This window comes from Physeter macrocephalus, chromosome 18 (genome assembly GCF_002837175.3).
Source record: "Physeter macrocephalus isolate SW-GA chromosome 18, ASM283717v5, whole genome shotgun sequence".
Lineage (NCBI taxonomy): Eukaryota > Metazoa > Chordata > Mammalia > Artiodactyla > Physeteridae > Physeter > Physeter macrocephalus.
The window spans coordinates 85,242,006-85,267,348 of NC_041231.1; the positions used below are offsets into that span (position 1 = coordinate 85,242,006).

The 25,343-nt window shown below is 44.2% G+C and overlaps 1 pseudogene; it reads left to right on the plus strand.

Annotated features, from left to right (window-relative positions):
• The first annotated feature begins 15,703 nt into the window (after positions 1–15,703).
• On the plus strand, positions 15,704–17,615 carry LOC102985802 (vacuolar ATPase assembly integral membrane protein VMA21-like; annotated as a pseudogene).
• Positions 17,616–25,343: the final 7,728 nt, after the last annotated feature.

Sequence of the window (25,343 nt, forward strand, 5' to 3'; positions counted from 1 at the left end):
AAACAAAAACAAAAACAAAAAAACCACCGAGGTTCTGCCACGTTCAAGGAGGAAACTACTTTAGACCCAGTGTGACTTCCTTCAAAGACTGGGGTGACTGCCTGAAATGATACGATAACAGCGGAGCCGGGCAACGCTTCATCGTTTACAAAACGCCCGGGTGAGCGTCGACTTGGGCATCGGTACCAGACCGGTCCGAGGTGAGTCACGTGTGTTCGTGTGTTTGAATATGCAGGGGATAAACCCTAAAGGAGAGAGTGGAAAAAGGAGGGAGGAAGGGAAGGGGGAAAGGGTTGAAGAAAGGAAAAGAGAAGAAAAAGGGAGAAAAAAGCTACGGGGAAATAAATTTTTAACGATGTACTTTTATGATTTCTAACGTTTATTTTTATTCTTTATCTAGTCCTGTCATTTATTCAAGGTTTGCCATAGCTGTTTGATTTCTCTCTGAATGCATAAATAGACGGCTATTACTGTTATTGCCGGACCGCTGGAGAGTAAGTTGCACACAGCAGGACTCTTCACCTCCAGATGTGCAGGGTGTAGCTCTTAGCGACAAGAACAAGGTGTTTTGTTTATTTTGCTTACCTAACCAAAGTACAAATTCCAAAGAGGATAATATTTTAAAAATGAACTTTGAAGGGACATACTTTACATACAATATAATGCATCTATTTGAAATGCACAGCTGGTTTGAGTTTTGGCAGTTTACACGCCCATGTCACCATTACCACAGTAAAGATGTACAACATTTCCACTGTCCCCAAAGAAAAGCCTCGTGACATAATTCCATGCAGCCAATATAAGGAGTAAGATAGATTTTAACGTATTGCTATGAAAAGATGTGCCCAACACACTTTTCAGCTTCTGTAAAAGCTAGAGAACGTACTGAATTATAATGCCACTAACACCATTTACAAAATATATATCTTATTTATTTAAAAATTTATTTTAATTTATTTGGTTGCACCAGGGCTTAGTTGCAACATGCGAACTCTTAGTTGTGGCATGTTGAATCTGGTTCCCTGACCAGGGATGGAACCCGGGCCTCCTGCATTGGGAGTTCGGAGTCTTACCCACTGGACCACCAGGGGAGTCCCCAAAATATATATTTTAAATAGATGAAACCCTGGAAGATTGCTCATCAAAGTTCTGACAGTGGTATCTCCAGGGAGTGAGATAATTCGTGGCTTAAAATTTATCTGAAATGTTGGAATCTTCTTTTAGTGTAAATTTGGATTTGTATTGTGTAGGGAGTGAATATTTCCACTTAAAAATATCATGACATTAAGCCCCAAAGTCAATAAGTTACAGATTTTTAAACACCAAAATGTTAACTAAAATCCAACACCAGAAACTGTATTTTGGGATAATCCTTCACATTTTCATAGCCCTGAATCTTTCAAAGTGCTTTGCAAAGGGATGTTTTTAGTGGAGTACACGGAATATAAACAAACATTTATAAGAGGCTCGGACTCTAATAAAAAGAAGCGCAAATCAGTGGCGACACAAGGGATCCCGTCACATTTATACTCAACCCACGTTCCAAACCCGTGGTGCCATAGCGTCCTCCAGCCGAGAAAAGGTCGGGGCAAACCTTATTCCTTGAGCCTCGATTTGTTCTTGAGAAAAGATAAAGGCTTTCAGAGCGAGTCTGAGGAACAAGACACTGACTTTCTGATGTAAAGTTTCAAGAATGCTGGGCAATGGCAGTGTCTCGGTCAGAGCATCCAGCCCATGTGGGCGATGCTCTCTCTGGCTCGTGGGTTGGCAGTGGCTCAAGGAGAGGACGCAGAGAAACTGAGAATTCGCTGGCGGTCCAGTGGCTAGGACTCCGACTTCTCACTGCCGAGGGCCCGGGTTCAATCCCAGTGGGGGAACTAAGATCCTGCAAGAAGCGCGGTGTGGCCAAAATAAAAGAAGGAAGGAAGGAAGGAAGGAAGGGTTGGGATGGTGGCGGGGAGGCAAGAAAACTCAGGAAACTCAGACAATAACTGGAGAGGAAGAAATCGTGGTAGGGAGGACCCAAAGCCTCCACACCCATCCCTGCTTCCCTTCCTGTTGGCGTTGGAGGGGACAACGCGGTCCTGGGAGGCACGGCTGGTGCAGAGACCTGGGTCACTCCTGGCGATTTCTGATGAGCTTAAACTGGGAGGAGACTGTAACTTTTTTCCTTTGAAAAGCAGGCTCCTAAAATGGTACTGACAAAGCGGTTTGCAGGGCAGAAATAGAGACACAGATGTAGAGAACAAACGTATGGACACCAAGGGGGGAAAGTGGGGCGGGTGGTGGTGGGGGGATGAACTGGGAGATTGGGATTGACATCTATACACTAATAAGTATAAAATAGATAACTAATAAGAACCTGCTGTATAAAAAATAAATGAAAACAAATTCAAAAATTCAAAAAAAGAAAAGTAGGCTCCTAGTCTCCCACTCTGACTGGTTTACCAATTCATCCTGATAAAACACAAAAACAAAACAAAGTCAAATTCTGATTTTTCTGGCCAAGAGAAGGTCTGCACTCTCCCCATTCCTCACTTGCTTTAGGACTCCACACAGTGAACTGCTGGGCTCCAGACCTGCTGCCCTCAGGCCAGCCCCCTCTCCTGCCAGACTCCACCTCTCTCCCAGCTGCACTCTGCTTTGTCTCTACTCCTCATCCTTTTCCCTCCCCAGAGCCATCCCTGAATATCTCTCACCCTTTTCAAAAGACTTCTCCTGGAGTACAAACTTCTCTGAACCGCAGGAAAAAAGAGAGGCAAAGGCCACTGAGAGAAACCCTGAAGGGCACCTGTGGCTCCGCCTCTAGACATCCCACACCACCCCCTCCAGCTCTCTCTCTGTGTAAATCTCGGGTACCCAAGTTGGGAACCACTGGTGTAAATGGAGAGTCAAAATTTAGGAAACCTTCCCACCTTGGCACTACATTCAAGACTTTGGTGTTATGGTCACATGTGCCTTTATTTCTGGGAATGGGACAATGACACTCAACAGATCAGCAGACTGCAAACACCCCCCCTCCCCCACAAAAAAGGCTTAAAGGACTCTGCATTCGGGAGGAGGGTGAGATGGGGGGACCCTGTGACTCCAATTCTACGGATCACTCCTACGCAAAGGGATACTGAAAAGCGGTGCAGGACAGTCCATTCCCTCCAGGGACTGGTCAGGGAAGTCAGAGCCACCAAGGGTGGATGTCAAATTCCCTCAAAGAAATATCATTGCAAGGAAACCTTCATCACACTTTTAAGCCCACACAAATGCTCAAATAGAACCAACATCAGAAAACCCAAATCCTAGTTCAGATGACATCACTGAAGTTGGCTGTAAGGCTTTGTGGGACCTATTAGGTAGAAAGAACAACTCTATTTAGGGCTATAGCTCGATAGCCCCTACATCTTGGGGCCCCCAGAAAGGACACTATCTCTTCAGCAGCACACAGTGAAGTCATTTCTGGGAAAAACTGTATAATCTCCTTGAATTCCTGAGGTTTTTACATTGACTCAATGACTTTGTAGATGCTAATTTAATCTTTGAACATCTTGGAATTAATTTGCTTTACTCTAAGTATAGAACCAGAAGCAGGAAACAAGGGACTGACCCTGAGCTATGGCTGCACCCGTGGCTCTTTTAGGCAATAATCATAAGAGATTTTGAGCCAATGAAATCCATGGCTAGGTAAACAGTAAACTCCATTTCAACAAATGTTTCAGATATTCCAGCTTGCCTAGTAATGTTCTAACTTGAACCCAGTCTCAACATTTAAAATTTATATTTTTGGGCTTCCCTGGTGGCGCAGTGGTTGAGAGTCCGCCTGCCGATGCAGGGGACACGGGTTCGTGCCCCGGTCCGGGAAGATCCCACATGCCGCGGAGCGGCTGGGCCCGTGAGCCATGGCTGCTGGGCCTGCGCGTCGGGAGACTGTGCTCCACAACTGGAGAGGCCACAACAGTGAGAGGCCCAGGTACCGGAAAAAAAAAAAATTTATATTTTTGTATTGCTTTTTAAATAATTCATGTATATTACACTGAGTTTGTTGCAGTAAGCCACCTGGAATCAAGTGTGGAATTAAGATAAGTAAATAAATGTGTGGTTCTTCACTGACTTACTGCTCACGCCATCTTTAAAATGTATCTACATTAAATCCAGTCACTTCTCACAGCTCTACTGCTTCCATCCTAGAACCATCCTCCCCACAATAGTAAACAGGCTAGCCTTCCAGGTGGGCTCCCTGCTGGCTCTCATGCCCTGCTGTCTGTTACCCACGTAACAGATGACATGAAGTTTTAAATTTTGAGTTAGAGCACATCCTCACCACCACATCCCACGGAACACTGCAGTGTCTTCCTTTCTTAGGCAGAATGAAATCCTAGTCCCTTACCACTGCCTACAAGCCCCTCATGACAGGGCCCTTCTGGCCACCCTGGCCTCAGCCCACCACTGGCAGCCTGGCTCACTCATCTACTCACATGGGCCTCTGACACTGCCCAGTCCTGTCCCAGGGCTCCTGTCCCTGCTGTGACTCCGCAAGTGCACCTCCTCCCCAGAGACTCACATGGGTGCTCCCCCCCTCCATTCAGGTCCAGTGTCCCAAGGTCAAGTCCTCAGAAACATCATGTCCAGCAAACTCTCTGAGATATTTGCCCTGCCGTTGCCACCACCAGTCTTCTAGCCCAGCCATATTTTTCTCCAGAACAATTATCACTGGTAGCAGAATAATTGCTTTTGTCATCTGTATCATTGAAATATATGTTCTTTAAAACAAGAACCTTGTCTACTTGTCACCACTTGTATCTCTAGCATGTAGAACAGTCCCAGTACATAGTAGAGGCTCAGTAAATATGGGTTGAATATAAGCTGGCATAGTGCTTTTGAAAAGCAATTTGAAAACATGTATGACAAGCCTTAAAAATGTTCATGCCGTTTGACCCAGTAATTTTTATTCAACAAATCTATGATTTTAAAATAAAATATAGAAGGATATTTAGGTATAAGAATTTTATTTTTTAAAATTTTTGGCCACGCCAGGTGACTTGCAGGATCACAGTTCCCTGACCAGGGATTGAACCTGGGCCTCTGCAGTGAGAGCTCCAAATCCTAACCACCAGACCACTAGGGAACTCCCTAAACATAAGAATATGAATCAGGGACTTCTGTGGTGGCGCAGTGGTTAAGAATCTGCCTGCCAATGCAGAGGACATGGGTTCTATCTCTGGTCCAGGGAGATCCCACATGCCGTGGAGCAACTAAGCCTGTGTACCACAACTACTGAGCCTGAGCTCTAGAGCCCACGAGCCACAACTACTGAAGCCCTTGCGCCAGAGCCCGTGCTCCGCAACAAGAGAAGCCACCACAAGAAGCCTGCGCACTGCAACAAAGAGTAGCCCCTGCTCTCCACAACTAGAGAAAGCCCACGCTCAGCGACAAAGACCCAACACAGCCATAAATAAATAAATAAATAAATAAATAAATAAATAAATAAATAAATAAATAAAAAGACTAGGTGCTTTCACTGCTGTGGCCTGAGTACGATCCCTGGTCAGGGAACTAAGACCTTACAAGCCTCACAGTGTGGCCAAAAATAAAATAAAATAAAAAGAATATTAATCAGATTTTATTTGTAATGGTAAAAAATGATACAGAAGAGCAGGTATATCCTTTTTTTTTTGGAAATAGTATAGAGCTGGTAAAAGCAGTGTTTAAGGAGAGTTTGTAATATCATATATAAAGTTGCTTATTGATAATAATAATGTTTTCAAAAACAAGATTCAAAATAATTCATAATGTATGACTACAGCTAACTACAGCTATGCAGTCCTGTATGGACAGACACACGAATACATGAGAAGCAGCTGGTGGGAACGAAGGGCCAGTCAAAGGGCTCACCATGATCCTCCCAGTGGAGATACCAGATGGTTTCCCATCTTTCTGCTTCTATACATTTTTATATGTTGTCTGTGACTGAGCAAGCTTTACTTTTTTAATAGGCTAAAGTACTTATTATGAAGTATTAAAACGTGCAAAATGAAATTTTAATGAAAAAATCCAAGTCTCCTTTCCCAACTCAGCTTGAAGCAACATCTCTCCTTTGGACTCCACAGGGCAGAAATCCCTACTGATGGTCCTCCAGAGGGAAGAAATGAACTCTTCCTCCACAATCCTTGATCCATTCTTGGGTTTGGGAGTTGGCTGAGCAATAAAGGCAACACTAAGAATACCATCAATTATAGATTACTGATTGTTATGTAATTTTAATTTCACCACACCTGAGAAAGTAGCATGGATTCTTTCATTTTCACAGCTTGAGAATCTGAGTCCCTGAGATACTGAATGTGTGGCCTGGATTCTCCAAAAATTGTTGGCCTTGAAACTTAAATGACACTGGACCTCCTGGGAAGCCCACCTGGGCACCACCTGGGTGACAGATGAGTGGGTCACTCTGTCACTGAGTGTGGGTCCTGGCATTTCTGGAGCTGTCTGTAGTTTTTCTCCTGAAGACTGCTACACATACTAAAATGATATTTTCCCTCCCCTCTTCCCACATCAAGCAGGCTTCTATTTACAAATGCAAAGATAACTTTCGTAATGTTAAGGCCAATAAAGTGCTCCCCCCACACACACCCCCAAGTGACTCATCCCAACGGGATAATCTAAATTTCACTGAACTTACCCTCAGGGTTGCAGTTGAGCGTGTGGATCCAAGACACAAGTTATCTGGCGATTTGGGCTTGGCTGATCTGGAAGGCAGTCCTGAAAGATAATGTTCTACTAGATGGGCTTTGGAGAGGGGAAGGAAATGCCTGGTGAGAGGAGAAGACAGGTGAGAAGATTCCAAAAGCAAACCTCAGTGAGCTCTGTGTTCCAACTAAAGGGTTTGGAAAATCTCCCAGCCATTCTTGGCTTGTAGTTTCCTGTTTCAATTCCCTATCTCTATGAGAGACCATATCGGATAAACCAGACCACCCCTGACTGACCCTGGAACCCCACTCCCACAGCGGTGATCCAGTGTTTGATTGCCTTGGGGTCACAGGAATGGCAGACAGACAGGTAGGGACCAGACGTGGAGGTCAGAGAGGGTGATCCAGAGGCAGTGCTCTATGCTCAGCACCTGGGGCTGCTGCAGCTCCCCAGACTGGCTCCTACACCCTCAGGCCCTTCCTCACCGCTCAGCACATTGACCCCCAAGCCTTCCTCCACCATACCTCAGCTGTTTGGGCCTACGATGTGACAGAGGGGCTCTGATCACACTTTCTGATCCAAAGATAGGGTGACATAGTCTGACAGGCATGGGCAAACTTGAAGGATAACAGAATGGGCCAATAATGAGAGCCCTGAAGTGTTGGTAAATGGCTTCAATCAGGTGTCCTAGGTGAAACTCCAAAGTGATTGATCTTCTAATTATTGAGACCTTGAGCCCACATGGACACTAGAGGGCGTCCTGAGATTGCTGAAACTACAAGTGTTGTGTCCAACCACCAAAAAAATGCCCTGTAGATTGTGCTTTCCTGCTTAAATCAAGATTTGGTCAGTAATAATAATAATAAAAATAATAAAATAAAATTTTTAAATGGGAATTCCCTGGCGGCCAGTGGTTAAGACTTGGCGCTTTCACTGCTGTGGGCCCAGTTTCGACCCCTGGTCAGGGAACTAAGATCTCGCAAGCCACACTACGCGGCCAAGAAAACAATAATAAAATAAAACAGTCAGTTTCTTGACCAAACAACTTGCATTTGTTAACTAATCATGCCCTTATTTTACCTTTTAATGATTGAAAGATATGTAAAGAAAGTAAATGCAGGGACTTTCCTGGTGGTGCAGTGGTTACAAATCTGCCTGCAACTGCAGGGGAGATGAGTTCAATCCCTGGTCCGGGAAGATCCCACATGCCGCGGAGCAACTAAGGCCGTGGGCCACAACTACTGAAGCCCGCGTGCCTAGAGCCCGTGCTCCACAACAAGAGAAGCCACCGCAGCCAAGTATTAATTAATTAAAAAAAAAAAACAAAAAACTTCCTATGTCCTTTTTTTTTTTTTTTTTTTTTTAACCTCACCATGAGGATGTGGGATCTTAGTTCCCTGACCAGGGATCAAATTCCTGCCCCCTACAGTGGGAGCTCAGAGTCTTAACCACTGGACCCCCAGGGAAGTCCCTTTTTTTTTTTTTTAAATTCTTATGGTACTTTATTGTATAGATATGCAATGCTTTTTTTCTTTTTTTGAATATTTGAATTTTATTTTATTTATTTTTTTATACAACATGTTCTTATTAGTTATCTATTTTATACATAATAGTGTATATATGTCCCCCGCACAGCATCAAAGACCCAACGCAGCCAAATAAATAAATTAATCAAAAAATAATTAATTAAAAAAATAAAAATTTGCACAGAGATTGCCATATTGTCCTTCATAAAAACATTACCAATTTACAATCCGATCTGCAATATATTTGAGTACCAATTTCGGCACGATTATTTTTTAAACTATGAAAATATGTAGAGATACATATTTGGGAGCCATCTGTGTATAGATGATATTTAAAATCCTGTGACTGGGTGAAACTAGAGCAATTAAGAAAGCAGTAAGAACAGAATAAGAAGCCCAGTTAAAGCTCTTAAACATGCCAAAATTTACAGCAAAAGGAGGTGGCAAAGGAGATTGAGAAGGAGCAGCCAGGGTGGTAAGAAGAAAACTAGAACTGTATGTCACAAGGGCGCGTGGGGGGGTGGGCAGAGTATACATATATATTAATACAATCACTTCGGAGAACAATTTGGCATCTCGTAGTAAAGAAGTGCAATAATTCCACTCCTACAAACATATCCTAGCGGGACACACAAGGGACCAAGGAGAGATACCCAAAAATGTTCACTGCAGGCAGCCATGTCTGTGATAAAAACAAACTAAAAGTCAATGACGAGGAAAAAGAGAGAGAAATTGTGGTATATTCGTACCATGGCTACTATCCAGCAATGAAAACAAATGAACTCTTTGTATAAACGTGGATTCATCTCATATACAATGTTAACTGAAAAAGTATGCTACAGAATTATACATTTAGCAAGAAACAATTTATACAGTCTTAAAACATACCTAATGAGGATTTTTAAAATCCTTAGTAAAAAGAGCATACACCAAATTCAAGACACACACACACACACACACACACACACACACACACACACACACACGCCATCCTGGCCAGGAAAATGTTAACTGAAACACATGCATATCAAAACCACGCAAAATGAAGACTGTCTGCATATGTTTCTACTGTTTACTATGTATACCACATATAGCAAATGATATTAAAATATTACAAATCTACAAACCTGCATTGTGCCTCCATAAAGCTTTCTTATAATTCTCTATTCTTTTCTTCCAACTAGAACTACTTTGTAAAAAATTTGTGAAGTAAATCCAAAAGAACTGAGCAAAATAAATAAAAAGAAAGAGTTGTCAAGTATGGGGAAAGCTGCTGAGAGGTAAAGAAAGATGAGGACATAGACATCTCCATTAGGATTAACAGTACTATGTTAATAATCTTGACCAGAAGAGACTTCCTTGAGGAATGGGAGCAGAAGCCAGAATGAAGTGAATAGAACCAAGAAAGAAAGAAGAAGGAAGGACCAGGGCACAAATCGGCCTTGGGTGTCAAACTCTTGCGGTGGGGGTGGGGGGGAGCCGGACTGGGAGGCAGGGCTGGATTCTGAGCATTCTTTGAATCCAAAGCTTAGGGAAAGCAAATTAACATTTATGTAGTTCTTTCCACAATCTTCAGAGGGATCTTCTGAAATAGCTTTCACAACCTGAAGAATGAATTCTCCAATAGCTCCTGGGTCCCTCAGAGAAATTAAGTACTTTGGCCTACTTTCTGAATACAAAGACAATAATGTGAAGTTCCTGTGGGCTAGAACCTCACAATCTGGGCCATTATTCTCAATAATGTTTGAAAAATCGGAGATTTTGCTTTCCAGAAGAATTTTTTTCTTTTAAAAAAGAAACTCCTTTTTTAGAATGTTTGCAATACATGTATCTGACAAAGGATTTGTATCCAGAGTATATAAACAACTGCTATGACTTGATAATAAAAAGACAAACAACAACAACAACAAAACTGAGTAAAAGATTTAAATAGGCACTTTACAAAGGGAAGATACATGAATGGACAATGCATATATGAAAATGTTCTCAGCATCAATCGGGAAAATACAAAGTCAAAACTTTGAAACCACAGTTAGAAACCATTACACCCATCAGAAAAGCTAACAGTAAAAAGATTAATAACTATAAATGTTGGCAAGGATGTGGAACAACCCGAACTCTTATCCATTGCCTATAGGAATATAAAATGATTACTTTGGAAATTAGTTTTGGATCTTCAAATAAAGTAAAACAACAAGGAATCAATGACCAGCATGTACATTCCTTGGTATTTACTCAAGAGAAATCAAGATAGGGCTTCCCTGGTGGCGCAGTGGTTAAGAATCCGCCTGCCAATGCAGGGCACACAGGTTCAAGCCCTGGTCCAGGAAAATCCCATATGCCTCGGAGCAACTAAGCCTGCGCGCCACAACTACTGAGCCTGTGCTCTAGAGCCCACAAGCAACAACTACTGAACCCACGTGCCACAGCTACTGAAGCCTGTGCGCCTAGAGCCTGTGCTCCGCAACAAGAGAAGCCACCGCAATGAGAAGCCTGTGCATCTCAACAAAGAGTAGCCCACGCTCGCCGCAACTAGAGAAAGCCTGCGCACAGCAACGAAGACCCAACGCAGCCAAAAATAAATAAATTAAATAAATAAATATTTTTTTTTTAAAAAGAGAGAAATCAAGATATATGTCTATAGAAACCATGTACAAGAATGTTAGTAGTTGCTTTATTTGTAGTAGCCAAAAACTGAGAATACCCTTAAATAGCTAAAAACTGTGGCCCAATCTTCAATGGACTACTACTCAGCAATTAAATGAAGAACTACTGATACATACTACAACAACAACAACATGGATGGATCACATAGATATTATGCCAAAGGCAAAAAGCCAGACACAGAGAAGACCATACTCTGTGAGTGCATTTGTATCAAGTTTTAAAACAGGCAAAACTACTCTGTGGGGCTTCCCTGGTGACGCAGTGGTTGAGAATCCACCTGCCGATGCAGGGGACACGGGTTTGTGCCCCGGTCTGGGAAGATCCCACATGCCATGGAGCAGCTAGGCCCGTGACCCATGGCCGCTGAGCCTGCGCATCCGGAGCCTGTGCTCCGCAACGGGAGAGGCCACAGCAGTGAGAGGCCCACATACCCCCCAAAAAAAAAAAACTACTCTGTGGTGATAGTCACCAGATCAGTGGATGCTTGGTTGGGGAAGGGGGACTAAATGAAAGGGAGTAAAGGGAACGTTCTAGGGTGAAGGGAATATTCTATATTTTGATAGGGGTGTGGGTGACATGGCTGCATGTCTTTGTTAAATTTCATCGATTGATTCACTAAAGTTCTGTTCATTTCACTATATGTACATCATACCTCAATTTAAAAATGTTTCTAACAAAAACAATGTTAATGTTTTTGTTTTGTTTCCTTTTGGCTACGCTGCATGGCATGCGGGATCTTACTTCCCTCACCAGGGATCAAACCCAGCCCCTGGCGGTGGACACGTGGAGTCCTAACCACTGGACCGCCAGGGAATTCCCCCAAATTGTTAATATTAATAATAAAAATAAGATAATCGAAGGCAAGATGTATGAAGACATCTACCACAGCACTGCAAAGGCAAAAACTGGAAACAACCAAAAATCCATCAGTAGGGGGCTGGTTAATTCAATACAAATACAATGGAATTCTCCATTTTTGTGTCTTCTTTAGCTTCTTCAGAATGTGACTTGGTATTATTGTGTGTCTTTTAAAACATTTATCTACCTTCCTTCAACTGTAGACTCTTTGAAGGTAGGGACCACTTCAAGTTTTAACAGTCTGAAAGTCAAATATTCTGCCCTGTTATCCCTATAAAGATATGACTAATTTAATCAAATGATTATCTGCTGAGCTCATTAAGAGCGCCTGCTCTTCGGACCCCTCCCACAGCCTGTTTTCAATCTACCAAATACCATCTGCATGGGGCTGAAACCCTGAGAGAGTGAAGAGGCTGCACAAACAGCTTTTTCAGGGCAGATTCATGACTGATGACATGAGACACCTGACAAGCACCCAAACTAGGCCAGAGAGAAGAGGAGCAGAAGAGCTCAAACCCCCTGCTATCGGGCTTCCCTGGTGGCGCAGTGGTTGAGAGTCCGCCTGCCGATGCAGGGGACACGGGTTCGTGCCCCGGTCCGGGAAGAAGATCCCACATGCCGCGGAGCGGCTGGGCCCGTGAGCCATGGCTGCTGAGCCTGCGCGTCCGGAGCCTGTGCTCCGCAACGGGAGAGGCCACAACAGTGAGAGGCCCGTGTACCGCATAAAAAACAAAAACAAAAACAAAAAAAACCCCTGCTATCTGGCACCTCCACACCTTGTCTAAGAGAAGAGAGTAAAACAAACATGCCACAACCACAGGGTAATGATATCAGATCCTACATATCTGCAAGCCAACATTTTGTGACTCATATGATTTCATGAAAGAGAGAGATCAATGTGGCCAGAGGAAGCATGAGGGTTTGGTGGGCAGAGGCTGGGATTGAGGGGGGATGTAGCTTGCTTCTTTGTAGCATATGTACTCTTTGCCAGGAACTTTAGATAGACTCTCCTTTAATCTTCACAATGTTCCTGTGAAGAGGAACCTTCCATTTCAGACATCTATACCTGAGAGTCCAGAGCTTACTAATCAGTCTACAACATCACCCGGGAGCAAAGCTGGATGGATACCCAGGACTTCAGCCTCCAAGCCTGCCCTGTTTCCATTATCCCATCTCAGGACCCCAAAGAAGGGGGAAGAATTTGAATAGGTGGTGAGACTGGGGATAATGCATCAGCTGGATCTGCACTAAAACAGTGGAGAGCATCCCTCCCACCCCTCCCCCATGCCTTCCTCAAAGAATTGAAATCACCCCCTCTGATTTACCCAGCACCCCTTCCTCTCCGCCTCTCCACAATGGCTAGAGCTGGGGAGGAAGGAAGATGAAATTGCTTTTGCCCTTCATGGACCCTTCTTCTCCTGGGATCTCTGCCTTTCCACCTTTTACCTTTTCCCACACCAACCAGTTCGCTTCACAACTGAGTGCCTATTGAGTGCCAGGAGCTGTCCTTGTCTCTGGGGATAAGAAAATGAGTAAGACAGCTCCTGCTCTCAAAGAGTTTACTGTCTGGGGGGAACGAGGGCACTAGAGAAGATTGTAATAATCTCCTTCTGTGTTAAAATTAGGTGTCATCCCCATCCTTGGAGGGAGGACAGGGGTACTTCAGGGAAGGTGACCTGGATGCAGCTGACACATAGGGTATGACAGGTTCCAGAACTCTCTTTACTGGAATTCATATCTGCACACAGGTAAATAATGTCTTTCTGACTGAATTCCTTTCAGTCTTCCTGAAAGATGAGCAAGCTCATTCCAGAACAAGGCAGACAGGTGGGGTGAAGAGACCACTCCCCAAGGACATAGGCCCAGGACTTTTGGGTACTACTGGTCACCACTGCCCACCCACACTTCTCCTAGGTCCAGCCTTCTTCCAAACCCTCACAGCCCTTGACTACATTCCGTGGTGTTCCGCAGGGGTACCACGGCCATAGCCAGCCTCAGAACCTGACTATTGAGAAACCAAGCAGCACTGATCCTGGCTGAATTAATAGGGAAGCCGAAGTCTCTTTGAGGCAGAGATAAACTTGGCAGTTCATTAATGGCCTCATTAAAATCTTTAATTACAATTCCAAATGGTCTGCGAACCCATGAAAGGTCACTCAACCGATTAGCCATAACATCTACAGCTGATAAAGATACAGGGGCAGGGGTATTCTTGAGAATGGAAACCGTGGGGACTGGAAACTGCTTCCATTGTTTGTGAACGTAATCTGACAATGTAAAGGAAAATACCTGCCACCCCCTGACCCAGCAGTCCGAGGTGGGGAATATCTCCTATGGAGGTAGCAGGTTAAGAACATGTAAGGATGTTTATTGTAGCTTTATTTGTTGTGCTGAACTGGAAACAACTCAAATGTCCATCCAGTGAAAGACTAGATAAATTGTGATGCATCCATATCATGGACTATTATGCAGTTATTAAAAAGAAGGAGTTTGATCTATATGTACAGAGGAATGTCTGTGAGTTGCAGACTATTATGAACAGCGTTATCCCATCCCTGTAAAAGCAAAAAATAAAACCGTCAAACATGTGGACATCTGCCTGTATGGTCATTAAAGAAACATCTGGAGGGGTTACACGGCAGACTGTTAATGTGGTTACCTCTTGGTGGTAGAAACAGAATACATTTGCTAACTTTTCGTTTATAAATTTTTGGAGCATTTACCTATAACAAGTAGCACATATTACTTTTATACTTTAAATTTTTTATTGAATACATACAAAAGTTTGTGACGGTTGCACAACAATGTGAATGTACTTAATGCCACTGAGTGGTACACTTATAAATGGTTAAAATGGTATATTTTATGTTGTGTGTATTTTACCACAAACAAATTTGAAACAAAACCAGAAAAACACCCATGAATCTTCAAATGCTCCAGCAACTGAGAATGGAAGTTGGGGCTAGTCAGAGGTTAGGAAATCAGACATGAAAGTAGATTTTTAAATTTTTAAAAATTTTTTGTTTATTTTTGGCTGCATTGGGTCTTTGTTGCTGCCTGTGGACTTTCTCTAGTTGCGGCGAGCGGGGGCTACTCTTCGTTGCGGTGCCGGGCTTCTCATTGTGGTGGCTTCTCTTGTTGTGGAGCACGGGCCCTAGAGCGCCCGGGCTTCAGTAGTTGTGGCACATGGGCTCAGTAGTCGTTGCTCCCGGGCTCTAGAGCGCAGGCTCAGTAGTTGTGGCGCAGGGGCTTAGTTGCTCCGAGGCAGGTGGGAATCTTCCCAGACCAGGGATCGAACCTGTGTCCCCTGCATTGGCAGGCAGATTCTTAACCACTGCAGTACCAGGGAAGTCCTGAAAGTAGATTTTTAAAAGCATAATATTTAACTGGTGAAGAGGTGTCGTAGCATAAAAACAGTCATAATCCCATGGTGACCGAGGAAGAACAATTTATTTTTTAAACTTTTTTTCCAAAAATAGATTTTATTTATTTATTTATTGGCTGCGTTGTGTCTTCCGTGGCTGTGTGCGGGCTTTCCCTAGTTGCCGGGGGCTTCTCATTGCGGTGGCTTCTCTTGTTGCGGAGCACAGGCTCCAGGCACGCAGGCTTCAGTAGTTGTGTCACACGGGCTCAGTAGCTGTGGTGTACGGGCTTAGTTGCTCCGCGGCATGTGGGATCTTCCCGTACCAGGGCTGGAACCCGTGTCCCCTGCATTGGCAGGTGGATGTTTAACCACTGCGCCACCAGGGAAGCCCCGGAAGAACAATTTAAATTCATTAATCCAGTCAGGATGAACCAAAGCACCTCTGTCCATCAGGGTAGGGCAGAAGCCTGGCTCTGACTAGATTTAATCCAAAGGGATTCAAGGAAAAGGAAAAGTCCCGTCTCTCAAGCAGCTATGGCCCAGTGGGAGCCTCCCTGGGATTCGCCACGGGGAGCCGGGTCGGGCAGTGGGGCTCGCCCTGCCTCAGGGCTAGATGAGCGAGCCGGGCCCTGGCCGGTTCCTGCTGGTGCTGCTGCACATACCCCCTCCATGCCCGATCCCCAACCCTGAAGCGAGAGGCTTGCCCCCTGGGGAAACCGAGGCCAGGTGCCCCGCCCCCACCGCCCCAAGGCCTGACCGTGCCTCACGGGGGCGCTGAGTTCTGGGGCCACTCACCTGTGTCCACCCTCTCCGCTTCACCCCAAGCACACCCTCCCCCAAACCGTGGCCTCTGTGAAGCCCTTTGTGAGCGCTTCCTGCAGCCCGGCAACAGAGGCCTGGGGAGACAAGGTTGCCAAAGCTGAGAGAAGGTAAGGCCATAAGTAACATTACTCCAAATCCTCTGCCACCACACTTCAGCCTGAAACTTAATCCCTACACTTAGTCCTACATCATGGCAGGAACTGAGCAGAGGGGGAAATGAGTTTTATAACGAATTGGTATTGGCAACCCCCCACTACTGATGAACTATTTTGTGCTTGGTTCGAGGGATGAAAAGATGAATAAAATCTCGTCTAAAGGGTGTCAGTTTGGTTTAAGAAAAAAGAAAAAAAACACAATTGAGTGAGCAGATTAGTGCAATAAAATATTAAAGATGCTATCACAGTAGAATGTCAGGGACTTTCCAAAGGAGGATGTGAATTCTACATTCAGAGGTGCAGAAAGGCTTGAGAGGAAGTGGCTGAAATTCAATAATGTTGGAAGATAGACAGGGTCTTGGGCAGACAAACCAGAGGGGGAAAAGGGCACTCCAGGCAACTGGGCAGCTAGAGTGGCCTTCTGGGAATCACAGGGAGATCTGAAAATCTGACTGAGGGTAGGAAAGCATAGGCTGAATCAGAGCATATCGATTTTTAGAGCGCTCCTCTCTGCCCTTGCATTCTGGGTATTTACTAACATTAAACTCTTGACTCTCAGCCATATTCCTTAGTCTTGCTTTCCTGTGTTACCGATGAGAGAGAGAGAGACTTAGAAGTTACACAGCTTCCCTAAATTTACACTGCTGGTATGTTGTTGAGTGAGAAATGTCAATCCAGATTTTTCTGATTCCAAATCCTGGTCAGGTTCGTTTCTCAGAGGAGCCAGGTGGAGAAATGGACTATTTTTGAAGGCATTGGGGAAGGTCTCATTGAAGGAATCTCAGGCAGGGCAGTAAAATGATCAGACTTGTGTTGAAAAAGCAGCTGTGTGGAGGACAGATGATGGGAGCTAGGAGGGTAATGAGAGAAGTCCAGAGGTGAGTGGGTGTTTCCAGGCAACACCTGGAGAACGAGCAGAGGGTAGGGCTCGAGGAAGTGACTCAGAAAACCCAATAGTCACGGCTGGGGTACTGGAGCCAGTCTGGGAGGCAGGGGAGAGGAGTCAGCTCCCAAACAGGAGAGTGACAGGAGGAAGTGACATCCAGGGTCACAGGCGGCTGAGAGACCACATCAGATAAGGGCTGAAAAGTGTTGGTGGATTTTGCAATTAGGAAGTGGATAGTAGGCCGGTCAGTCTGAGCTCGCAGGCACTTCCAGTGCAGCCCGCCTGGACTGACCTGTCGCCCAAGCCGACTGAGCACAGCCACTGAGGCCAGCCCGCTTCTGAGCACCTGCTGCGGGCACGGAGCGCCTTGATAAAGCGTCACTGAACACACTGCAGCCACCCGGCTTCAGAAATGAGAGTTCATTAGCATTCACTCTGGAGATGCTCCTGTTCCTCACAGCTTTAAAGATCACTGTACCTGCTGGGTTATATTTCACGATAAATACTATGTTTTTGAAGGTGCCTTTGGGATGTCCAATAGGGACAGCTATATTTATGCTGTTATTGTTGCAGTGGTCGCCGCCCACGTGGTGCTGGCCCTCTTTGTTTACGGCACCTGGAATGAAGGCTCATGACAGTGACGTGAAGACAAACAGGATTAATGTGAATATCACCTTTTGATAGCATTAAATTGATTTTTTAAAATGGTAAATGACTCTGGGATATTCATGATTTCAGTAAAGTTGCAAGAACATGTTAAAATCAAAAAAAGAAAAAAGAAAAATAAAGAAACTGGCTGGGAAAAAAAAGAAAATAAAGAAGTTACATAAGAGTAGAATCTAATTTTTTGTTTAAAAAAGCAGGTTCATGAAAAGTAACCTTTTAGAGCATTCACCGAGCTGATGACAGTGGTTATGTTGGGAGGAAAGGTGTTGGAGGGCCTTTTGCTTTCTTTGTGGTGTTATTCTGAGATAGTTGATGTTACTTTATTATCAGAAAAAAGCAATCAAGTAAAATATTTTGTTAATTAAACATGAGTGGGAATGAACTCTCAGAAAGAGAAAGCAAGAAAACAATCCCGTTTACAAGCGCATCAAAAAGAATAAAATAATTAGGAATAAACTTAACCAAGGAGGTGAAAGACTTATACTCTGAAAACTCTAAGACATTAATGAACGAAATTGAAGACAATAGAAGTAAACGGAAAGATATCCTGTGTTCATAGATTGGAAGCATTAATATTGTTAAAATGTCCAAATGACCCGAAGCAATCTACAGATTTAATGCAATCTCTATGAAAATATCCATGATATTTTTCACAGAACTGGAACAAATAATCCTAAAATTTGTATGGAACTGCAAAAGACCCCAAATAGCCAAAATAATATTGAGAAAAAAGAACAAAGCCAGAGGTACCATCGTCCCTAACTTCAGACTATAGTACAAAGCTACAGTAATCAAAACAGTATGGTACTGGCACAGAAACAGACATATAGATCAATGGAACAGAACGGAGAGTCCTGAAATAAACCCATGCACATACGGTGGTTAATTAATCTATGACAAAGGAGGCAAAAATATACAGTGGGGAAAAGACAGTCTCTCCAGTAAGTTATGTTGGGACAACTGGACAGCTACATGTAAAGGAATGAAATTAGAACATTTTCTCACACCTTATACAAAAATAAACTTAAAATGGATTAAAGACCTAAATGTAAGACTGGAAACCATAAATCTTCTAGGAGAAAATATATGCAGTACACACTTTGACATAAGTCTTAGCAATATTCTTTTGGATCTGTCTCCTTAGGCAAGGGAAACAAAAGCAGAACTAAACAAATGAGACATAATCAAACTTAAAAGCTTTTGCACAGCGAAGAAAATTATCAACAAAACAAAAAGACAACGTCCTGGATGGGAGAAGATATTTGCAAATGATATGTCTCATAAGGGGTTGATATCCAAAAGATATAAACAGCTCATATAACTCAATATCCAAAACACCAAACATCCTGATTTTAAAAATGGACAGAAGACACGAATAGTCATTTTTCCAAAGAAGACATACAGATGTCTAATAGGCACATGAGAACATGCTCAATGTCATTAATCATCAGGGAAATGCAAACAAAACCACAATGAGTTATCACCTCACACTGTCAGAATGGCTATCATCAATAAGACAACAAACAATAAATTTTATTGGTGAGGATGTGGAGAAAAGGCAACCCTTGTGCACCATTGGTAGGAATGTAAATTGGTACAGCTACTGTGGAAAACAGTGTAGAGGTTCCTAAAGAAAGTAAAAATAGAACAACCATATGATCCAGCAATTCCACTCCTGGGTATATATCCAAAGAAAACAAAAACACTAATTTGAAAAGATATATGTGCCCCAATGTTCATAGCAGCATTATTTATAATAACCAAGATATGGAAGTAATCTAAGTATCCATCAACAGATGAACGGATAAAGAAGATGTGATGTATATCTACAATGGAATATTATTCAGCCATAAAAAGAATGAAATTTTGCCATTTGCAACAATATGGATGGACCTGGAGGGTACTATGCTTAATGAAATAAACCAGACAAAGAAAGACAAATACTGTATGTTTTTACTTATATGTGGAATCTGAAAAATAAAACAAACGAATGACTATAACAACAGAAAACAGAAAGAGACTCATAGATACAGAGGACAAACTAGTGGTTACCAATGGGGAGAGGAGTAGAGGGAGGGGCAGGATAGGGGCAGGGGATTAAGAGGTACAAACTACTAGGTATAAAATAAATAATATAGGGACTTCCCTGGTGGTCCAGTGGTTAAGACTCCATGCTCCTATGCAGGGGGCAGAAGTTCGATCCCTGGTGGGGAACTAAGATCCCAGGTACCATGCAGCAAGGGCTAAAAAAAAGGAGGATATAAGGATGTACTGTACAGCACAGGGAATATAGCCAATATTTTATAACAACTTTAAATGGAATATATTCTATAAAAATATTGAATCACTATGTTGTACACCTGAAACTAATATAATATTATAAGTCAACTATACTTCAATAAAAAAAATTAGAGGAAAAAAGTGAGGGGCTAAGGAGTAGAGAAGGACAATTTATTCTCGGAGCCTATTTTGGGAAGAGAAGGAGTGAGTCTAAAGGGAGAAATTTCTGGAAAATGAGCCAATGATAACAGGAGTTATGTCTGACTAGCAATGTGTTTTAAAATACCTACCAGTTTTCTTTTCTTTTCTTTTCTTTTTTTTTTTTTAGGGGGAGAGGTATTACCTCTAGTCCTCTAAGATAGGCACTATTTCCTCATTTTATACATGAGAAAAGTAAAGCTCAGAGACTTAAAACCAAGGCATTATATCTCATAAGAATCACCAATGAGGTGCTTGTTAAAAATAGATTATTGGGTCCCACCCAAACCTCCTGAGTCAGGCTCCAGAGAGGAAAGGCCTAGGAAACAAACAGCCCAGGTGATTCTTAAGCTCTGGCAAGCTTGAGGAGCACTGTCCTCAAACCTCCTACCTCTCTATTCCCCTGCTAGATAGAAGGGAATAACCAGGGGGTCAAAGGGAGGCCAAGGAAGAAACTTTGAAGAAGAAAAGGGATGGCCCCGTGAGGGCAGTACAGCCTATAGATGAGTGTGCAGGATGTGTGTGTGTGCATTGTGGATTAGCCCACCATTCTCTGAGTAAGAGTCAGAGGTCATCTCTGAAATAAAGGGGTGCAGTAGAGTGGCAGACGGTTTGAGGCCAGGGTAAGGCTTTAATGCCACTGGTGTATGGAGCAGAAGGGGTGGCGAGTCTTCCCTTGAGAGTGAACAGTCTCAGGAAGACACTGGGACATGGAACAACAGCAGGAGTAGAGATGCTCAAGCATTCCTGGTCCAAGAGTGTAGGGTGAAGGCAGGGAGTGGTGGGAGATGAGGGTGAAGTAAGCCTTTGAGGGGCCTTGTTTAGTCTGCTAAGGAGCTTGGAAGTCATCCTGAGAACGAAAGGGAATCCTTGAAGGAGCAGCAGAGAGCTATGCAGTCAGACACATATTTCCAGATTGATTACCCTGATTATATCAAGGAGGACAGATTTTAAATGGTTAAGATGGGAGGGAAAGAGTCCAATTGGAAAGACTCTGGCTATAAACCAAGCAAGCAATGCTATGGGTTGGTTTGATGAGGATAGAGAGGAATGTCCAGATTTGAGAAATGGGAAGTTAAAAATGGGCAGAGCTTGGTAATAGTTTGAAACTGGAAGGTGTTGAGGTAGGCAGCAATCCAGTATAAGCGCCCATGTAAAGCACACCTGCCTATTTGGGAATAGCCAGTTCTGCTATAGAAGACAAGAAGACAAATGAGACAGATGGAATTTATAAAGGTAAGCACATTGGGAATCTGTGAGACACGTTAGACGTCGATAAGTGTGTATCAGTAGAACACGTATTTGTGTGAACTGAGGTAGAAAGAGAGGGAGGGGGACTTCCCTGGAGGTCTAGTGGTGAAGACTCTGTGCTTCCAGTGCAGAGGCCATGGGTTCAATCGCTGGGGAACTAAGATCCCACATGCCATGGGGCCAAAAAAAAAAAGAAAAAGAAAAAGAGGACTTCCCTGGTGGCGCGGGGGTTAAGAATCCGCCTGCCAATGCAGGGGACACAGGTTCAAGCCCTGGTCCGGGAAGATCCCACATGCCGCAGAGCAACAAAGCCCATGCACCACGCTAGTGAGTCTGCACTCTAGAGCCAGGGAGGGAGGGACCAAAGTAGGCACTAAATACTCATGAGCCCTAAAACATATGAGACATCTGAGGCTATCAGTATGCATAACCCAGAATTCAGGCTGCAAGAGCCTTCCACCCAATTTGAACCTGATCTTAAATGTGTTAACCTCCCCTCATCGCTTTCCCTTGCTCCTCATGTTGTGTTTTACCTTTATTTAATAAACCACGTGGTTCAAGCATCTTAGTTTGGTCTGTGAGCCTTTTTGTTCCACGACCTCTGGATAGCTTCATGGTACTGTACCAGGAGGCCACTGTGACATAAGTTAATTTCCCACACTACAACCTAGTTCTGACTTAAGCAAGCAGATAGGTCGGATGGTGATGCCACCTACCGGGAATGTAGGATGAGGGCCAGATTGTTCCCTGGTGGGGGCTAAGAGGGTATCCTTAGTTTAGATATGTTGAATTTAAGGTGATGTAGGACATTCTGTCAAGATGGCCAATAGGTGGTTGGGTACACTGATGTGAAATGCAAGGATTTGGACAGTGGAGTCATTACTATCTAAAACTATGAGCCTGGATGAGATCCTGCAGGGCAGCAAGAGTTTCCCTTCCCATTGTTCACTCCCCATGCCCCTTACTCACTCTTTTGCTGTCCTAGTGATAGTCCTACCTCCTCACCTTCTTACAGGATAGTTGTGGAATCATCTCCCCAAAAAAGTGCCCACTAGAGATAACCCATTCCCACCATTTCTTTTCCCCTCAGAAACCTATTCTCTGCACTACGGCTTCATCACTCCTTCCCAGCCCAGCCCTGAGCAAGCCCTTTATGAATTCTCAAGCTCTTGGATGACCAGTCTTTCTAATGGTGCTGCAAGGAGGGCAGGTGGGCAGAGTTCCAGGCATCCTGGTCTGAAGCCAGGGACCTAGGGGTTTGGGAAAAGCTGATTCTCAAAATGAAGGCCAAAGCCCAGTCAGTACCTTGTCATCAACTAGGAAGCATCATGGAGCAGAAGAATCAGAGCCGACGTGATGCGGAGTGAAGGGAAGAGCTCAAAGCAGTCCTAAAGATATGGAGTTGTTCATTCATTATTGTTAAACTAATATTTATTAAACTCGAAGCCAGGCACCCTGCTGCCCACTCTGGATACAGCACCCTTCACTGATGCTGCCTCCTCCTCCTGGGGGATTCCATCACTGACTCCAGACCCTAGTGTGCACCTGATGGTGCCCAAAAGATTGGATATTGAGTATTGGGTATTGGAAAGGGTAGGACTTAAGTATAAGACTCCTGCCTTTCTCCAGTCAGGGAACAGGGCTAGAGAGTTCTCCATTGTCTCAAGAACCCCAGGCCTTCCCTTCAGGTGAAAAAAAAAAAATTGTATCCAACTTTTTCAAATCCAGGGTCTGGGAAATAAATGGCCTTTCTGACATAGCCACCTCCCCATCTCCACCAGTAGTTATAGGAACCCTGGAGACCTGGTCAGGGTCCCAAGGAAAGTATATTTCTAACCAACATCATTTTTTTTTTTTCCATCTAGCAATATCTGAGGGTCTAGTAAATGCTGTTCATGGTGCTTTACCAATAATAAACATTACAATAGCAGCTACTGGGACTTCCCTGGTGGTCCAATGGCTAAGACTCGGAGCTCCCAATGCAGGGGGCCCAGGTTCGATCCCTCATCAGGGAACTAGATCCCACATGCCACAAGTAAAAGACCCTGCATGCGCAACTAAAAAAGATCTGCATGCCACCATGACAATAGAATATCCTGCGTGCCACCACTAAGACCCAGAGTGGCCAAATAAATAAATAAATATTTAAAAATAAATAGCAGCTACTAGTTCTTGAATTTCTTGAATTCTTATTGGCAGGTATGACATTAACACTGGCATGCATTATATCATTTGATCACTATTGTTATCTCCAACTCCCAGATGAGGAAATTGAGGCTTAGAGAGGTCCAGTTACATTTGCTATGGACAATATATCTAGTAGTGGCATTTAGATCTGGGATTTAAACATGTTGCTGTGTAAGGCATACGGTTAATATGGTTAATAACATGGAAGTAACATTTTTAAAAAAAATATTTATTTATTTATTTAGGCTGTGCTGGGTCTTAGTTACGGCACGGGGGATCTTTGTTGAGGCATGCGGGCTCATTCATAGCTGTGGTATGTGGACTTCTTAGCTGTGGCATGTGAACTCTTAGTTGTGTCATGCATGCGGGATCTAGTTCCCCGACCAGGGGTCGAACCTGGGCCCCCTGCGCTGGGAGCGCGGAGTCTTACCCACCGGACCACCAGGGAAGTCCCCAGTAGTAACACGTTTGGAGACAGATGGATACTACTTTTCGTGATGATCATTTCATAATGTATGCAAATATCAAATCACCATGTAGTACACTTGAAACTAATATAATACTGTGGTGGCTTCCCTGGTGGTCCAGCGGTTAAGACTCTGCACTTCCACTGCATGGGTTCTATCCCTGGTCAGGGAAGTCCTGCATGGTCAAGGTGCGGCCAAAAACAAATAAACAAACAAAACCCCATGATGCTGGGCACGGGGCATGGGTCCCTGCCTTCAGGAGGGCTCAGTGTGGTCAGTACCATGACTGTGGCATGAGCAGGGCATGATGGGAGCAAAGGAGGGAGCCACTTGCTGCAGGGCATGAAGGGTGGGGGGCAGCATGACTTTGGTGGGGATGTGCATGACCGGGAAGATATGTCTTGGAGAATGAGTGAAGGTTTATCAGTCGAGGAAGGGAATTCCAGGCATTTTGGGAAGTGGTGGGAGTGGAGGTAGAGAAAACTAATGTTTTGTTCTCCTTTGGAGTTCTGGGACTTCGGCATTTCAGAGTCACACGACTTGCTTGGGAATCAGAGCACCTGGGGACACTGGCAATACAAATCTGATGGCCAGGACTCCCTTCTCAGTACACTTGAATCTTTCAATTCCAGCAAAAGCAAGCTAGAAAAAAACAGAACTACAGATGGAGAGAAGTGAAAAGGGTAATCCTTCTTGACCAAGAGCTGCCTCTACCATTTCAGGAAATACCTGGAAGCTGGGGTGGGGCCCCAGCCTGCAGCCTATGATAGGAATGATAGGTGGGGACTGAGCAGTGGGGAAGGTGAAGGGGCCGAGGGCATGGCAGGGAGGGATGAAGGAGCAGACGTCTATTGCATTAAATGTGTCCTTCGTGAGCACAGTTTTTTGTTTGTTTGTTTGGCCGCACCACGTGGCATGTGGGATCTTCCCAGACCAGGGATCGAACCCGTGCCCCCTGTATTTGAAGTGCGGAGTCTTAACCACTGGACCACCAGAGAAGTCCGTGCATTATCTTTGTCCTTCATGAGCACAGTTCTATTGCTGACCAGCCTAGCCACTGGGCTTGCCTTCTCTCACACATATTTGCTCAATCCATTCTCTACTTGGTGTTCAAGTTCTGGCCCAGGGCTTAGCACCCCAGGGTACTCAGGGCGGGGCGTGACCGACAGTCACCATGGAGTGTGGTGTGAGTGGTGCCCGGGTGGCAGCCCAGGCCCTGCTGTGGAGGATGCATGGCAGTGTGGCAAGACCAGAGGTGGCAAGTCCCCCCTGATTTAGGAGTCTCTAGGTCTCCTTTGCCACCACTCCTCCCTGTCCCACTGGCTCCCTCAGTGCGTGTGC